Consider the following 15,869-nt stretch of genomic DNA (forward strand, 5'->3'; position numbering starts at 1 on the left):
ATGTAGTAATTTTAGAGTTCCTAGGATTGGGCTGCAGCCTGTCCCACGAGATCAGATGGAAATCTTCCGCATATAGATTCCGAGCAGTTCTCAAGATGTGTCTGATTTTGGAACATTTCAGATTTCATGTTTGGACTAGAGATGCCCGGTTTCCATTTCCTTTTCCTGTTTCACTAGCTCTTTTGAAACAATCAACATTTGTCAACCACTTGTCCTGTTGTGCTATACGGTTGTAGAAGTTCTCTCTCCAGCTAGTTACCTCTTTGTGCCCTTTAACTACCTACCCCAGCTTCCAAAGTGCTAGCAACTACTCTCCCAATAGATTTTTAAGAAAGACTGAGACACACTCTCAATTTATGATGTAGACGTTTGTCTTTTTCTGGTGAATGGCTGCTGGCATCTGTGAATCATCATCTAAACCTGGGTTTTCCACAAATAACCACGTTTTTAAACCTTTGAATATTGGTCCTACAAAAATTGCTTTCCATGACTCTGGAAACAGCCCTTACTTCCTGCTACACTTAGAGAGCCCAGTGATGCCTGGGTAGCTTCATTTTCTGTTTTTGTCTGTGGTTTGTGCGGTCCAAGCCACAGAGAGCTTTTTCCCACTCTAGATGGGTAGCCATGGGAGAGGAGCAGGGTAAAGTCCCTTGGCCATTTCCTGCCTTTTGCAGTTTTTGTATCATTCATCTGATTTTGCCCACTGGATTAGAAACAGCTAAACTAGCAGGGTGTTTTGAGGCATTTTAATGAATTTGGTCTGCATTCTATAACAATGAAAGGTCACTGAACCTGTTTATTGGCTTAATTTTTGAAGAAGAGGAGAGACTAGGTATGAATTTCAGAGTTAGCCCTGTTCTACATCCATGTAGAGAACATTGCAAACACCTTGTGTGATGGAATCTCCCATCCCCATGCTTCACCTGCATGGTAGCACCAGCCATGGGTGCAGCCTGAGACTTGAAATGTGGCCAGTCAGGTGTATACTGTTAAGACAAATGCCATATTTCAGAAATTTAACCTTAATAAAGACCTAAAATATAGGTTTTATTTTGAAATGAGTATGTTGTGAGTACCTATTAAGGGTGTCACAAGGATGTTACAAGGAAACTATATGGGATTAAAGTTGAATTCACCCCTTTATACTTGTCTGTAGTTCCACTCAGCAGCACCCTTGCCTTGTCCCATGCCACAGTGACGGGGCTGACATCAATTCACGATCCTGTCATCCGAGAAACAAGAGGGAAAGAGAGTTGGGAGTCCCAACAGACTGCCCCTCAGAACATTACTGGTGATTTTGACTGAGAGTTCTTTGAAGCCTTTAAATCACAGCTTTCCGACAGGGTGTGGTGGCTCACTGCTCAGCCTTTAGCCATACAATGAGATCTTGTCCCAAAAGAACAGAGGAGAGGAATAGAGAGGTGGCTCAGCAGCTTAGTGCACTTGTTGCTCTTTCAGAAGACACAGGTTTGATTCCAGGCATTCATGTGGTGCCTCAGAACCATGGATACCTCCAGTTCCAGGAGATCAGATACCATTTTGTGGACTGCATGAGCAGCAGGCACATGTCTGGTACATATACATACGTGCAGGCAAAACATACGCATGCTGTAAAATAAGTAAATGTAAAAAGAATCTTTAAAAGAAACAAAATAATCTTATTAAAAATATTTTAATGCATGGAGATGATGAAAGAGCCAATGGTTCTGTCTTCTTCTTTGAAACAGACACCACTGGATGCTAAGGATGCCCTCCACATAGACCCTCTTCTTAACAGGGCCACACCTAATGGTCTTAGGGCTATAAAGACTAACAGGGCAGAGGTGATGTTATTACTTGCAACCCTTGCTTTTTATTGTTAGCAAAACTTGTCTCTGAGCCAAGTATTTACTCCTTTTACCCATTTAGTGGCGCTTCTGGAAAGGAGCCTAGGGAATAGACCTTGGGGAACTGCAACATTTAGGGAGAACAAAGAGAAAACTATGAAGTGGCCACAGACAGGATAAGAATGAGCATGTGTCACGTGGTCGAGGACAAGCTTAGTTAATTGCTAAAGACAGGAAATGATGAGACCGCAAGTCAGGTCAAAACGGAGAGGGACTGAAGTATAATTTTTAACAAGGTCAGTTTGTGCCTCTCATGAAAAATGACCACGTGCCGAAAGAGTGTTTTCAGCTCACTTATTGAAGAGAGAGGAGCGTAAGCTTTTAAACCTGGTCCAGGTTAACTTGGGTAGGCTTCTTAGCACGTTCCATTGTCATGGCTGTGAATAGGAATCATCTGGCATAATTTCCATGAAGCAGGAAACCCTGGCGTTACTCACAGTGTCCGAGTATCAGCAGTATCTGTGCCTACAGGACTGTAAAATCGCCTTTCGTCTCTAAACCATTCAGGGAAATGTAACCCCCAAATCAAATCATCTTTCACCCGCTACTTTGGAACCCAGACAGCCACATCTATCTGCCTTTGGCTGCTTAGAAACTTGCCTTTACTAGGCGGGATGGCTGTCTTTCCTTCTTTTCTTTTTTCTTTCTTATTTTTTGAGAGCATTTGTTTTGACAAATCTCAGGACGTTACAGATAGTGGGGGCAGGTCTAATTGCAGTATTGCTACAAGAAAGACTGACATAAACAAGTAGTAATGATAAATGTGCAGTCCAAGAAAAGAACTAGGCAGAGAGCTTGAGACGAACCAAGGCAAAGGAAGATCTCCTTGCTTTTGTTTGTTGGTGGTGTTGTTTTTCCATTTTCATTTTTGTGTGTTGGCTTTCTTTTTAGTGAGGGCAACTTGAGCTAAAGGAAGCCGAAGCAAAATCATGAGAATAGCTTTCCATCCTAAAACTTAGGTGTCTGCGCGGGAGGAAGCTGAGTGGTGTGTTGGACACAGCTGTACTTCCCAGTACTTGGGGGGCTAAGGCAAGAGGATGACAAGTTAGAGGCCAGACTTAGCTACGTAGTGAGATTCTGTATCCAAAGAGGGAGTGGGGTGAGCTGGAAGAACCAGAGGTAAAAGGAGACTCCTGTTAGTTGAGTCCGGAGAGTTTTGGAAAGGGCAAAGAATGATCCCCTTTTCCAAGAAAGGGTTAACTCGGTAGTCTCTGTTGGCCAGTGACAAGACCTACTGAATAGCTCATGTGTGTGGAGAAGGTTTTGTCTTACTCAGAGGAAAATGCTGTGGTGACTTACAAAGCCAAGGAGGCAGGCCTGGGAACCGAGACCTAGAATTTCCCGAGTCATATTTCCCGTGTTAATGCTGTTCTTTGTTCTGTGTTTACTCCTTTCCCCTGCTAAAAATGGGCACCCCTGGGGGCTCAGGAAGGTAGAAAGCTGGCAGCCAGTGCTGCTGGGAGTGACATTCCAACTTTGTTTTGCTGTTGTGCATTGTAGTTCCAGGGAGGAGGGATTCTGAGTGGCTTCACGTTGACCACACAGGGACTTAGCACCTGTACCAGGGTACTTACCCATGTGGCTGTGTGGTCTGGCAGCCCACAAGGCATGGAAAAGTGGCTACTAACAGTAGACAGAGAGGAACGCACACGGCCAAATAGAATGGCTTCTGTGGTCCTGTGTACAGTGGGTACAGACTAGGGCAATTGTTTTGGCGGGGAGTGCTGGATGGGGTCCACACTGGGTCTTGACTTCAAATAGCACTGGGAAAATGGGAGTGTGGGTGGAGATGATCACTCACGACCTTTAAATGGAGTTTGACATTGCCTACAAGATTCCTTATTGGTGTTTTAGGGTCTCCCTGCCACTCCCCACATTGTAGCTCTCCTGTTATTTATAATGAATAGCTTTCATTTATGGATCCGAATTTGTTTTTTTTTTTTATGTTGCTAGAACACATTTCTTTTGCCTTTATTCCTCCTTTAACTCCATGTTTATATTTTAAATGATGTTGATTGACTCGTTGCTTGGAATAAGAAGGAAAATAATACTCTCAACAACTCTCTACATCCTCTGCTTACCATTTTGTTAAATTATATGATTTTTGTATTTTTCTAAGTTATAATCTTAAGATCTGTCTGTTGGTGTGATTTCTATGTCACAGGTTCTTTTCAATGGGACTTGTTTACAGCCAATCCTTTCCCAACATTCTGATTCCTGTTTAACTTATTAGGTTATTATTATTATCATTATTTTGGTGGCCTTTGCCTTAATTAGTCATTGCCAATGATTTTGCTTAGCACCGTAAAGGTGGTCTTCTATTGGCATCTGTCATTGCGCAGATTCCTTTAAAATGTTATGGAAAGGCCTGGGGAGATGGCTTGATAAATAAAGTGCTTGCAGAGTTCCACCCCCAGAACTCAGTAGAAAAGCTAGATGTGGAGTGCAATTGGGATTCATTGTTGGGGAGACAGAGACGGGTAGCTGGTCAGTCTGTCCTACTTGGAGCTTTGTAGGCTAGTGAGAAACCCTGTCTCAAAGGGAAAAAAAGATGTATGGCGTCTGATGATTGACACCCAAAGTTGTCCTTTGGCCACCACACACACATGAACATATGTGTATATACATAACACACACACACACACACACACACACACACACACACACACACACACACACACACACACACACACACACACACAGAAACAGTCCCTACTCCTTACCAGTAACAGGGCTAAACATTTAATGGTATTTTCCTCCTGATAATGGTGAATTTATTTGATGTGTGTACTGTAATCGCTCATGACTAAAACAGATGTTGTAGAAGCAATCTGCTGAGTCAGAGAGGCAGGCAGCTGTTAGCCCTCTGAGCTTAGGGTAGACGAGAAGGGCTGAACTCATGACTGTGACCTCCTTTTTGACCTTTTGCTAACCATTTGAACTTTCCTGCTAAATATATTTTTGTCTTTTAAAGATGCATTTAACTGTTTGCTGGTGCTTAGCTCCAGCTTTAAATTAAATAAAGTGTAGTGCTTTAATATTGATTCTTTGATAGGTGTCTTAGTTAGGGTTCTTATTGCTGTGAAGAGACACTATGACCGAGGCAACCCTTATAAAGGAAAACATGTAATCGGGGCTGGCTCACAGTTTCAAAGGTTTAGTCTCTTACCTCCATGGTGGGAAATGTGGCAGCATGCAGGCAGACATGGTGTTTGAGAAGGAGCTGAGAGTTCTACATCTTGATCTGAAGGGAGCTGAAGGTGAGACACTCTGTGCTGGGCATAGCTTGAGCATGTATGGGACCTCAAAGTCCACCTCCGCAGTGACACACTTCCTCCAACAAGCCAACACCTACTCCAAGGTCACACCTCCTCATAGTGCCACCCCCTGTGGGCCAAGCATTCAAACACATGAGTCTACCTGGGCTGCACCTATTCAGACCACTACAATGGGGAATTAGCTAGTCTGTGTCCTTTGTTCTCTCCCAATCCTCTTGACTTATATTCCCTGCCATTGATTTGCTTTGGAAATCATTAATAGTGGCATTTTTTTGTCCCTTTGGTTTCTTTGGTGCTATCCTTAGTGAAGGACAAGACTCAGGAGAAACAGTAATAACTGAATACTTTACATCTATTCCTAGTTATATCTAAGACCTTATGAAGTTTGATTGAGAAAATAGTTTTGAAAGCATGGTCTAATTTGCATGCTTGTTTTAGCCAAGTGTTTATCCAGCCTTTCAAATGTTTGGTACCTATAATATTCCCTTCTGTTTCCTAGTCATAGTAGTTCTTCTACTCATTGTTGAAGTACATGGTCCTCCTTCATTTTCAGTTATGCTTTTTATTAATTCCATGTAGATTTTTGCTTCATTCCTTATAAAATATGTATTGAATATTGTTAACCAACTAAAAGGTTCTGTGTTATCGTGGTTCATACATAGTTTAGGCCAACTTTTTTGGATAGGGTTTGGAGATTGGGCCATTCAGAGATGATGGTGTTGATGGTGTCAGGAGGGTAGAATCCTCTGGGTGGTACTGATGCCCTATCCTCAGAGAAAGAAACACTGGAGAGACAGATCTCATGACTATGAGAATGCAGCAAGAAAATAGAAAAAAGTCCTCACTAGCATGCATGGTACCTTGGTCTTGTCACCTTCCAGAACTGTGACAAAATACATTTCCATTGTTTAAGTTGCCCAGGGTGTGGTATTACTGTCGCACTTCAACCAGGACCCATTATGCCTCCTGTAGGCACAGGCACTAGAGACCCAGGGTGCTGCTGAGAGCGACATTTCTAGAGGCCGTGATTCACAAAGCTTTTGATCTGGCAACCTGAAGCATCATTTGGTAATGCTTATATAGATGGCTTTTGTTGGCATGAGACTGGAGTGGGGTGGGCAGAGGCATCCTTTTCTATCCTAAGGGAGCCTTCCCAACAGTGGCACCTGTGGTTCCCTTCTGATGAACCATTTCTTTCTTTCTGTAACAAAGTTTTAGATTTGGACTATGGGGCCATGCAGCCCCCTCATTTTATTTACCCAACAAAGAAGTGATAGACCTGTGGCAGTAGAGAGGAAAACACAGTGTAGCTTTCAATGTTCAGCTAGGCTGCAACAATAAATGATCATAGTAGACATGCAGCTATTTATTACCTTCTGTGACTCTTAGGTAGGGGGGAAATAGCCTTTTCTCTGGTCCATATCAGAAGCAAAGAGTGCTGATGTTATGGAAAAACAAGCAAAAAACAACACAACAGACAACAGAACCAACAACTTGACTGTAAATTCATAAATTGCTTACAATTAGTTTAACTACATAAAAACAGCCATTTGCTCTAATGAGCTATTAGAGATATTTGGCTGAAGAAATGTCTAGATATAAAGTCTCAGAGAAACAGATATTATGTGTTTTCTATCTGTGGCTCCTACGCATTACACAGATACGTGCAATCATGTCTGTCTGTATAACATGACGGTAGAAGTAAAGTGTCTAGGGAAAAAAGAGAACTGAAGGGTGGTGTAGGGTCGAGGAGAGGGGAGGGGAAGGAAGGGATACCTCACTGTAATGTGTAAAAGTGTGTGAGAACCCCTTATGAGTCAGAGTGCCATGTACAATCGACACACACATGTAGAAATGTAAAAAACATTAAAGATAATGTTTTTTACATTTCTACATGTGTGTGTAGATCAAAGCTTGGGAGTGATATCCCCTTGCAAAACATTAAAGCGTAAGAACAAAAAGAAATGAGACTTGTTAGGTTTCAGTGCACTCCTTTACGGTGAAATGAGATTTGTGAAAAACATTGTTTCATTCACACCAAAGGTGTCAGGGTGTGAGAAGGAAAAGAGACAGAGTGCTTCAGTTCTACATCTCTAGACTTTATGTCTTCATATTTAATTCAGGCCACCAAAGGTCACCAAGAATAGGATTTCGTGTCAAGTATTGCCTTTCCTGCCTGACAAGGAGTGCAAATACACATGGTTACATCAAGTTGAGAATGAAATCTAGAAAATGGAGACCATGGGATGTAGCACAGAGGGCCTTGATGGTAGATGTGGAGACACGAGATCTAAATCTCTGGCGAACGGAAGCCATGGGATGTGTTAGGATGAGTACTTCCTGGTGGGACATTTTAATAGTGTGTTTCCACTGGTAGCCTGACTGGGAAGAGAATTCAACTCATAAACAGAGGTGGGAAAATGGATGTGAGAGATCATCCGTTCTCCACATTCTGTCCGTGGTCCCGAGATACGGTCCACGAGTTATGTGATTCAGGGCAAACCAGGAATAGTGCCTGTCCTGTCTCAAGAGTGTGTCCTTACTCCATAGCTGAGGCAGCCAGATGGTATAAAAGCCAGTTGATATAAGTTACATGAGAAATTATATACAGCCTGCATCTTACCCTGCCTCCATCTGGTCCTCAGCATGCAGAGTTCCAGCTAGACAGGGCTTCCTGAAGGTGCTGTTCGCTCTGGGAGAGCATCCACATGGAACCAGCCTCTGGAGGCTGCTGAGGACGGGGAAAAAAGTTTCAAGTGTGGGCAGTTAGATGGATGCGATTGACTTTGTTTATCTCCTCTACTATTAGATTATGGGCACATGCTCTTGTGTTCCTAAGTAAGTTCTTTTCCACCGCTAACCATGTCTGTGATTCCCTTAACCTTGTTCCTCAAAATGAGCGGTTGCTTTAATCTGTAATTAACAAGGCTGCTGCGGGACAAAGTACACCCCCGGGGGACCAAAAGAAAAAAGCTTGAGCTGGGTGTGGTGGTGCACGTCTTTAATCCCAGCACCAGGGAGGCAGAGTTCGAGGCCAGCCTGGGCTACTCAGAGAAACCCTGTCTCAAAAAACCAAACCAAACTAAACCAAACCAAAACAAGACAAAACAAAACAACAACAAGAAAGAAAAGAAAACCTTGATATGTGGGTTTAACACAGCTATTTCCTTTCCCTAACTTCCCACTCTAAGATTTAGTATGTAACCAAACATGAGATTCCCAGGAAGGGCTATTTCTCCTTTCCTTGTCATTCTTCAGTAATATGAAACAAAACTGTTGAAAGATTAAACAGATTGTTCTTGTCATTCTTGTCAACCTAACTATCTATCTTTCCAGGTTGTCCTGTTGGCTTTATGTCGCTGTGATAAACAGCATGACCCAAAGCAACTTGGGGAGCAAAGGGTTTATTTCAGTTTAGAGGTCACACTCCATCATCACCAAGGGAAACCAAGGCAGGAATCTAGAGACAGGAACATAGATTACTGGCTAGCTTGTTCCAGCCCAGGCCCACCTGCCCAGGGATGGTACTGCCCACAGTGCCCAGGGTCCTCCTGTATCAATGAACAATGAAGAAAATGCCCCACAGACATGCCCACAGCCAGTGCGATGAAGGCACAGTGTTAATGGAAGTCCCCTCTCCTCGAGTTCCTACATTCATTTGAAGTTGGCAGCCTAAGCTAGCTATGACCGGAGTGTACTTGTTTTGTTCTTCCAGCTTTGGAAGCTCAAAACTGACCCCAAATCGTAAGCACATGATCACTGTAGATTTGGTAGTTAGAAGGTCTAAGAATTCCTATTAAGTGGAGCAGATTTTGAATAGATGGATCATAATTTCTGTATGTGAGTAAGGGTATATGTTATTCATTAGTGGTTTGTTGAGATTCAAGGATTGCTTGGGACTTAGGGATAAAAGAGGTGAAGTCAGTTTAAATATTGTAAAATAAAAATTAAAATGAGAGTGTATGTTTTTGTTGGTCTTCTGTCATTGTGATAAAACACTGAGCAAATCCAACTATGGGAAGAAAGGGTTTATTTCATATTACACTTCCAGGTCACACTCCATTACTGAGGGAAGTCAAGGCAGGAACTCCCATAGGATCTGAAGCAGAAACCCCTGGAACATCACTGCTTACTGGCTTGCTCCCCTTGGCTGGTGCTCAGTCAACTTTCTTACACAACCAGAACCTGTTGCCCAAGGGTTGCACCACCCACATCAATCAACAGTCAAGACAATTCCCCACAGACATGACCATAGGCCAGTCAGATCTGGGTACTCCCTCCACTGGGTCTCCCTCCTCCCTAGCGACTCTTGGTTGTTGTCAAGTTGACAGTAAAAACTAACAGAGAAAATTCATATATGACCTAGGCAACGTGTGTACACATCTAGTTTTGTGTCCTGCCTTACATGTTCGGCGTCCCCTATTTGCTTTTACTTTGAGCACTTTCGAGATGCAGTAACATGTCAGCCAAACAAGGTTCCCTCACATTTTCCAGCACCAAGTGTGAATGTGCGAATATAACAACATATTAATATGCAGTGCCAGAAGCAGAATTGGGCCAAATGGTGGGGAATCACACTCTCGCCCCGCAGCATTTTGCCTCCTGCCTCATGTAAGGTATCCTTGTGAAAACACAGGCCGGCTCCCCTCCCTGACATTGCAGAAATGTTTCATCAGCTGCCTGTTGCCTCTCAGCACCTCATTAAGCCGCAAGCAAAGACGGCTTTTCGGCTTCCATTTCTCTTTCTCAACTGAATTAGATGTTCTGTTGTCTGTGTCCCCTCTCATTAGCAGAACTGATGTCGAAAACAATTTAAGATGCAATTTTTCATCAGGTTTCAGCAACTTTAAAGTGTGTCATTTAAATCTGGAAACAAGAATGTATTCTCTTCCACACACCCGTCTCGGCCTACACACCGAAAGTTTATAAAGCTGAAAGCGTGCTGTTAATATGGTCTCTGAGTGCTTAGAAAAGGCACCGACAGTAGTTGTTAATGCCCCAGTTTCCTCCTCTGTGAAGTGAAGCAATGACTCCTGAGGACCGGGTGACACTTGTACTGCCCTGGAAGTGTTTGCAGTGATGTCTGGCATTTGGGAAACCCTCTGTTATCATACACTTTCGTTTTTTCCTTCTCGAATATGTTCTTTCAAAAGTTGAGTTGGTTCCTTTCAAACAGCAGAAGTATCTCGTGATCAGGCCACCTCTGTAGTTTTTTTTCCCAGCAGGCTTTGGTTTCATGTAAATGAGATACAGTTCAAAGGCAGGGACTACATTAGTTCTGCAAGTCACCATGGATGCGGTTGCTAATGCCATTTACTGACCTGTAAACAGAAACGTCCTGAAAGCATCACAGGTTACATGCAGGCTTGGGATGTGCATACTTAAAGCGCTACATACTTCCTAACATCTTAAAAAAATAGAAATGTCCTTTAAGATATTATTGCCGTGAACAAAAACATGGACCACCGGTATCATTTTTTTTTTCCCCCTGAGACTTGTTTTTTTTTTCTTGAGGCAGGTTTTCTCTGTGTAGCCCTGCCTGTTCTTGAACTTGCTCTGTAGACCAGGCTGGCATCAAACTCAGAGATCCGCCTGCCTCTGCCTCCCGAGTGCTGGCTGGGGTTAAAGGTGTGTGCCACCACTGTCCATCAACCAATATCATCTTTTAATATGAACCCAAGATGCTTTCTACATGATCAATTTTCTGACTTTTGGTATTTGGAATTTTTTTCCTTTTTTCATTAAAAACAATAATTTCATGTACTGATACTTTAGCCTCTAAAGATATGATACAATTTTATGGCCAGGTAAATGAGCCTTTCTTTTCCCCCTTAAGCCCTGACTTTTAAATTCTTCCAACACTCTGTCTTCAGCCATGTATTGCCCGTGTTAGTCTATTTTGACCCAAGATTCATTTAGAAGTATTACCTACTACCTCTGTTTAGAAGAACAATATTGGCCTTTAATCCCAGTACTCGGGAGGCAGATCTCTGTGAGTTCAAGGCCAGCCTGGTCCACAGAGCAAGATCAGTACAGGCACCAAAACGACACAGAGAAACCCTGTCTTGAAAAAACAAAACAAAACAAAAACAAAAACAAAAAAAGAAGAACAACAATATTGGGGGTTATTTTTCTCAAAAAGCTTACAATCCAGTAACTGTTTATTGTAGTGTGCTTAGGAGATAGGTGTGTGATGTCCAGTGGGAGCTTTTAATACATATAGAATGTTTCCGTAGTGAAACAGACCTTAACCAAAAATAATGTTAAATATTTTGTCAGACATTTACTGTGCTGGCATAGTGTGTGGTGTGTGTGTGTGTGTGTGTGTGTGTGTGTGTGTGTGTGTGTAGGGGGGATCGGGACTCAAACTGCAGCCCATGGCTCCTGCCTTCAAGGAGCATATATTCCAGCAGGATAGGTGTCCACGCAGTCAGTTGTCAGGCACTGGAGTGATAGCAATCATGGGATGAAGTGGTCTGATTGTGGAAACAGAAGGATTCAAGGAAGGGCTTCTGCGGAACCAGCAAACAAGTGGACTGGACCATTTCTTTAGTTTCTGTTCAACTATAAGGAACATGAAGCTAGTTTTTATTAGATTTGAAAGAGGGATATTGAAAAGCGGCATTTCTTCGAATCTGAATGCCCTTGCTTTGAGTTTCAGAGGCTTAGAGGCTCAGCTCCTCCGATTGCCTCACTCTGTGGCAGCTTTTTTCTCTCTGCACCTCCTCCTGTTTTCCTTCCTGGATCAACAGCATCATCCAGATGCCTAGACTCGCCTTCGCATGCTTTGCTCGGGCTTATCCTAACGCCCAACCAAGTATCCGCATCACCCTGTATGTATATTCAGGGAGCCTGTATGTATATTCAGAACTCTTGAGAGAGAGGATGCAGTTACATCTTGCTTTGGTCTGGCACCAGGTAGCTATGGAGACGGAGCTGTGGAGGCCAAATGCCCTCCACCATGAGAGGACTGGTGTGCAGCCTCTTGAAAGAAAGCTTTAAAGTCAGTGATAGAGAATGCGAACATCATAGGGTGACTGCGCCGTGAAGAATCGTGTTCCTGCCCTTTAGGAAAGTGTCTGGAGAGCCGGGAGGCAGTTCCAGTGAGTGTACACCACCAGGCACACCGTGATGATTACTGAAGCACAATCACATTGTGTCAGACCGGGGAGGGCTGGAGGACGTTGGTGGCATGGTGAATGGGATTGTATGTGAGAATGTACTTGAAACACAGTGTATTCATACAGTGACTGCTCTGTAGCTTAGGACCAGTAGGAACTGGGCATAGTTGCTTGTTCAAGTAGCTGACACAGGCCTAGCTTTGGCCTTTCTTTAGACAAATGTGGTCTTTCAAAGACTTGTATTTAAATGTTTAAAAATTTTATTTTATGTGTTTGGATGTTTGGTCTGCATGTAGGTATGTACACCACTTATATTCAGTGACTTCACATCAGAAGAAAGCATTGGATGCCCCAAACTGGAGCTATAGTTGGTTTCCAGCTACTGTGTTGATACTGGGAACTGAACCTGGGTCTCCTGAAAGATACAAATGCTCTTAACTGCTGAGACATCTTTACACACACATACACACACACACACACACACACAAAGTCCCCTTATTTTAATCAAGAAAGCAACTTTACACAGAAAATATTGTAGAAAAGAAAGGACTGAGACTAAGGATTTATTCATGTCTTTTGTACTACCATTCTGGTAGAAGAACATCATTAGTGACCGTTGTCCCACTAACAACGCATATTTTGCTTGTAAAGTACATGAGTATTTTACACAAAATATTTGGAAATTGAGGACTGACACCCAAAGTTATTCTCCGACCTCTACACATGTGGCACAGCGAGCATGTGTCGCATGTGTCAGCATTCACATACAGGACTGCATATGCACACATAATACACACACACACACATACAAGACACATGGCATCTTTACTTCCTTTATTAAAATTTACTGTGCCACAAGAAAATATTAAATATTGAGCTCTTCCTTGTGATTAAATATTGGTGAAAAGTTAGGAAGTTATTGTTACAAGGTCATTTATGTATTGCAATTCATTTAATTTCATTTTCTTTTCTTTTTTTTTTTTTTTTTGAGACAAAGTCCTACTTCTTATCCCTGGTTGCCCTGGAACTCACTAGCCTCAAACTCACAGAGACCCTTCCAAGTGCTGAGATGGAAGGCATGCACCACCGTGTGCACCATTTAATTTTTAATTCTTGACTGAGACTATGATCTCATACATAATCATAAAAATGCATTATTGTCTCTATAGACTTCTACTGGAGATACTTAAACATTCAGATTTTTTTGGTAGTTTTTAAAAATATAAGTGTTTCATTGTGTGTGTGTGTGTGTGTGTGTGTGTGTGTCTGGTTTGCTTTGTTGGGCTTTGTTCCTTTATACAATCGTCAATGTGATTTGCCGTTCAGTACTTTAAAAGGAAATCTATTGCTTTATTTTTTTTATATATAGTCTTTATCCTTTTAAATAAACTTCCTGGTCTTTAGACCAGCAAAATATTTTTTCTCTTAGGCAACTCCAAATTAATAATTCTTCCTCCTTGAGTAAAAGTGACTGAGTCAGGTTGACGTTACTGTGGCCATCTTATTAATTAAGGAAACAGACAAACTGCGTGGTCTTTATGAGGTTCAGATTTTATGATCTCCACATCTTCCTGCATATGAGCACTGCCATTAGTAAGATGGAGGGAAATGGAGAAGCCTGGAGAGTTACACGTGTCTCCTTGATTTTGTGGATGGAACTGGAAATCCACGGGCTGGCTGATCACCATTTGAAGCTCTGGTAATCTCAAGGGAGAGCCACACGTTCACTGTTTTAGTTTGTCAGTCTGCAAGTCTTCCTGGTTAGACACTGGGAGTTGAATTATTTACTGGCCTGCGGCACCAGGTATTATCCTAGGAATCTGTCTGATGACGGTCTGTGAGCAATGGAAGCTGGAAGGTCCCTTCTCCCGCCCGTCAGTTTGTAAACATAATTTGTTGGTTTAAATGGAAAAGAAGGAAATGTGGTGTGACTGTCGTCTGTTAGAGGGATTTACAGAAAACGGACATTAAGAAGCTTCACGGTGGGGTAGCATTTCTGAAGCGCCAGCTGGAATCCTTTCGAAAAATGCAGTAACTCACACTTTACTGCACAGAAAGTCGTGTCCCCCAGGGCGAACTCTCATGCCATTGAGTTTATGACTCATGAGTGCTGTTCATTTGTGGTCTCATAAGAAAAGGTGGGAGAATTATATTTCTGTACACAAAGCTACTTGCCATTCATTATATAGAATAAAGCTACGGGGCTTTTACATTTTAGTGGCATTTTCAGGGAGAGCGTTGTGTACGCCTTGAAATGCATGTACTGAAGTGTTAAAGATACTTAAGCACAAAATAAGACAAAGGAAAGATAGCTGTGCCCTTTGCAGCCAAACTGCAGGCTGTGTTTGAGAAACCTTTTTAACCCAGCGCAGGGGTCTGACTTCCAAATGAAATTTTCTTATTGCATTTTTATTTGATACTGTTTGTGCATGAGTGTGGATGTGCGTGGGGTACACAGGTGCCACCGTGTGTGTGTGTGTGTGTGTGTGTGTGTGTGTGTGTGTGTGTGTGTGAAAGATTGAGCTCAGGCCAGCAGGTGCCTGTATCCCCTGAGCCATCTCATGGGTCCTGACTTACATACTTTGTGTGGGTGTTCTCCCCATATAACCTCCACCACTGAATTCAGTCCACACAGTTACTCTGATGAATGCCTTATTTTTTATTTTCTAAGTACACGGTTTTTTCAGAGAAGTTATATATTTAACAGCAAAACAGAAAGGAAGGCAGAGAGATGCTCAGGATTCCCACCATCATCTACACACCTCACACCAGAGTGGTACAGCTGCGGCAAGTCGTGAACCTGCAGGACATGTCATTGTCACCCACATGCTGTAGCTTGTATTAGTGCTCGCTCCTGGTGTTGTACCGTCTTTGGGTTTGGACAGATGGAAATGGCAGTCATTTCATTGTTTCGTTAACTCTTTTGCCTCTCCTAAAACCTGAAGAGCCCTTGTCTTCTGTGTGTGTATGTGATATTGAGTGCAAGTGATATGTGTCAGGTACATATGTGTGTACAGGGTTATGTGCAAGTGTGAAGACCAACCTGAGTTTCTGTCTGTTCTTTGAGTCATCTCCTTTTTTACTTTTGCAAGATTTATTTATTTGATTTTAGATGTAAGAATGTTTTGTCTATATTTATATGCACTGTCTCTGTGTGTGTGTGTATGTATGTGTGTGTGTGTGTGTGTGTGTGTGTGTGTGTGTGTGTGTGTGTTTTGCACACAGAGGTCCCAAGAGGGTGTTGGATCCCATGAAACCAGAGTTAAGGATGGTTGCTAGCCACTCTGTGGGTGCTAGTAGTCAAACCCAGTTCCTCTGCAAGAACAACTGCTCTAACCCTCAGCCATCTCTCCAGCCTGTCACCTTGTTTTATGAGACAGAGTCTCTTGATGCCTTGGGGACTCACAGATTAGGCAAGGTCAGCTGGTCGGGGAGTCCTGAGGATCTGGCTGTCCCCCAACTCCCCAATTACATACATGTGCTTCCACACACCTGGGTACTGGGGATTCGACTCAGATCCTCATGTGTGTGTTACAAGTGCTTTACCCAAGCCCTGATCCTTTTGCTGCCCCCCTAGAGGTGCC

At 42.7% G+C, this 15,869-nt stretch overlaps 1 protein-coding gene across 1 annotated transcript in view; it reads left to right on the forward strand.

Annotated features, from left to right (window-relative positions):
* The window catches only part of LOC114697683 (amyloid beta precursor protein), a 228,935-nt gene that overhangs the window by 62,634 nt on the left and 150,432 nt on the right, over positions 1 to 15,869 (forward strand).

This window comes from Peromyscus leucopus, chromosome 12, assembly GCF_004664715.2.
Source record: "Peromyscus leucopus breed LL Stock chromosome 12, UCI_PerLeu_2.1, whole genome shotgun sequence".
Classification (NCBI taxonomy): Eukaryota; Metazoa; Chordata; class Mammalia; order Rodentia; family Cricetidae; genus Peromyscus; species Peromyscus leucopus.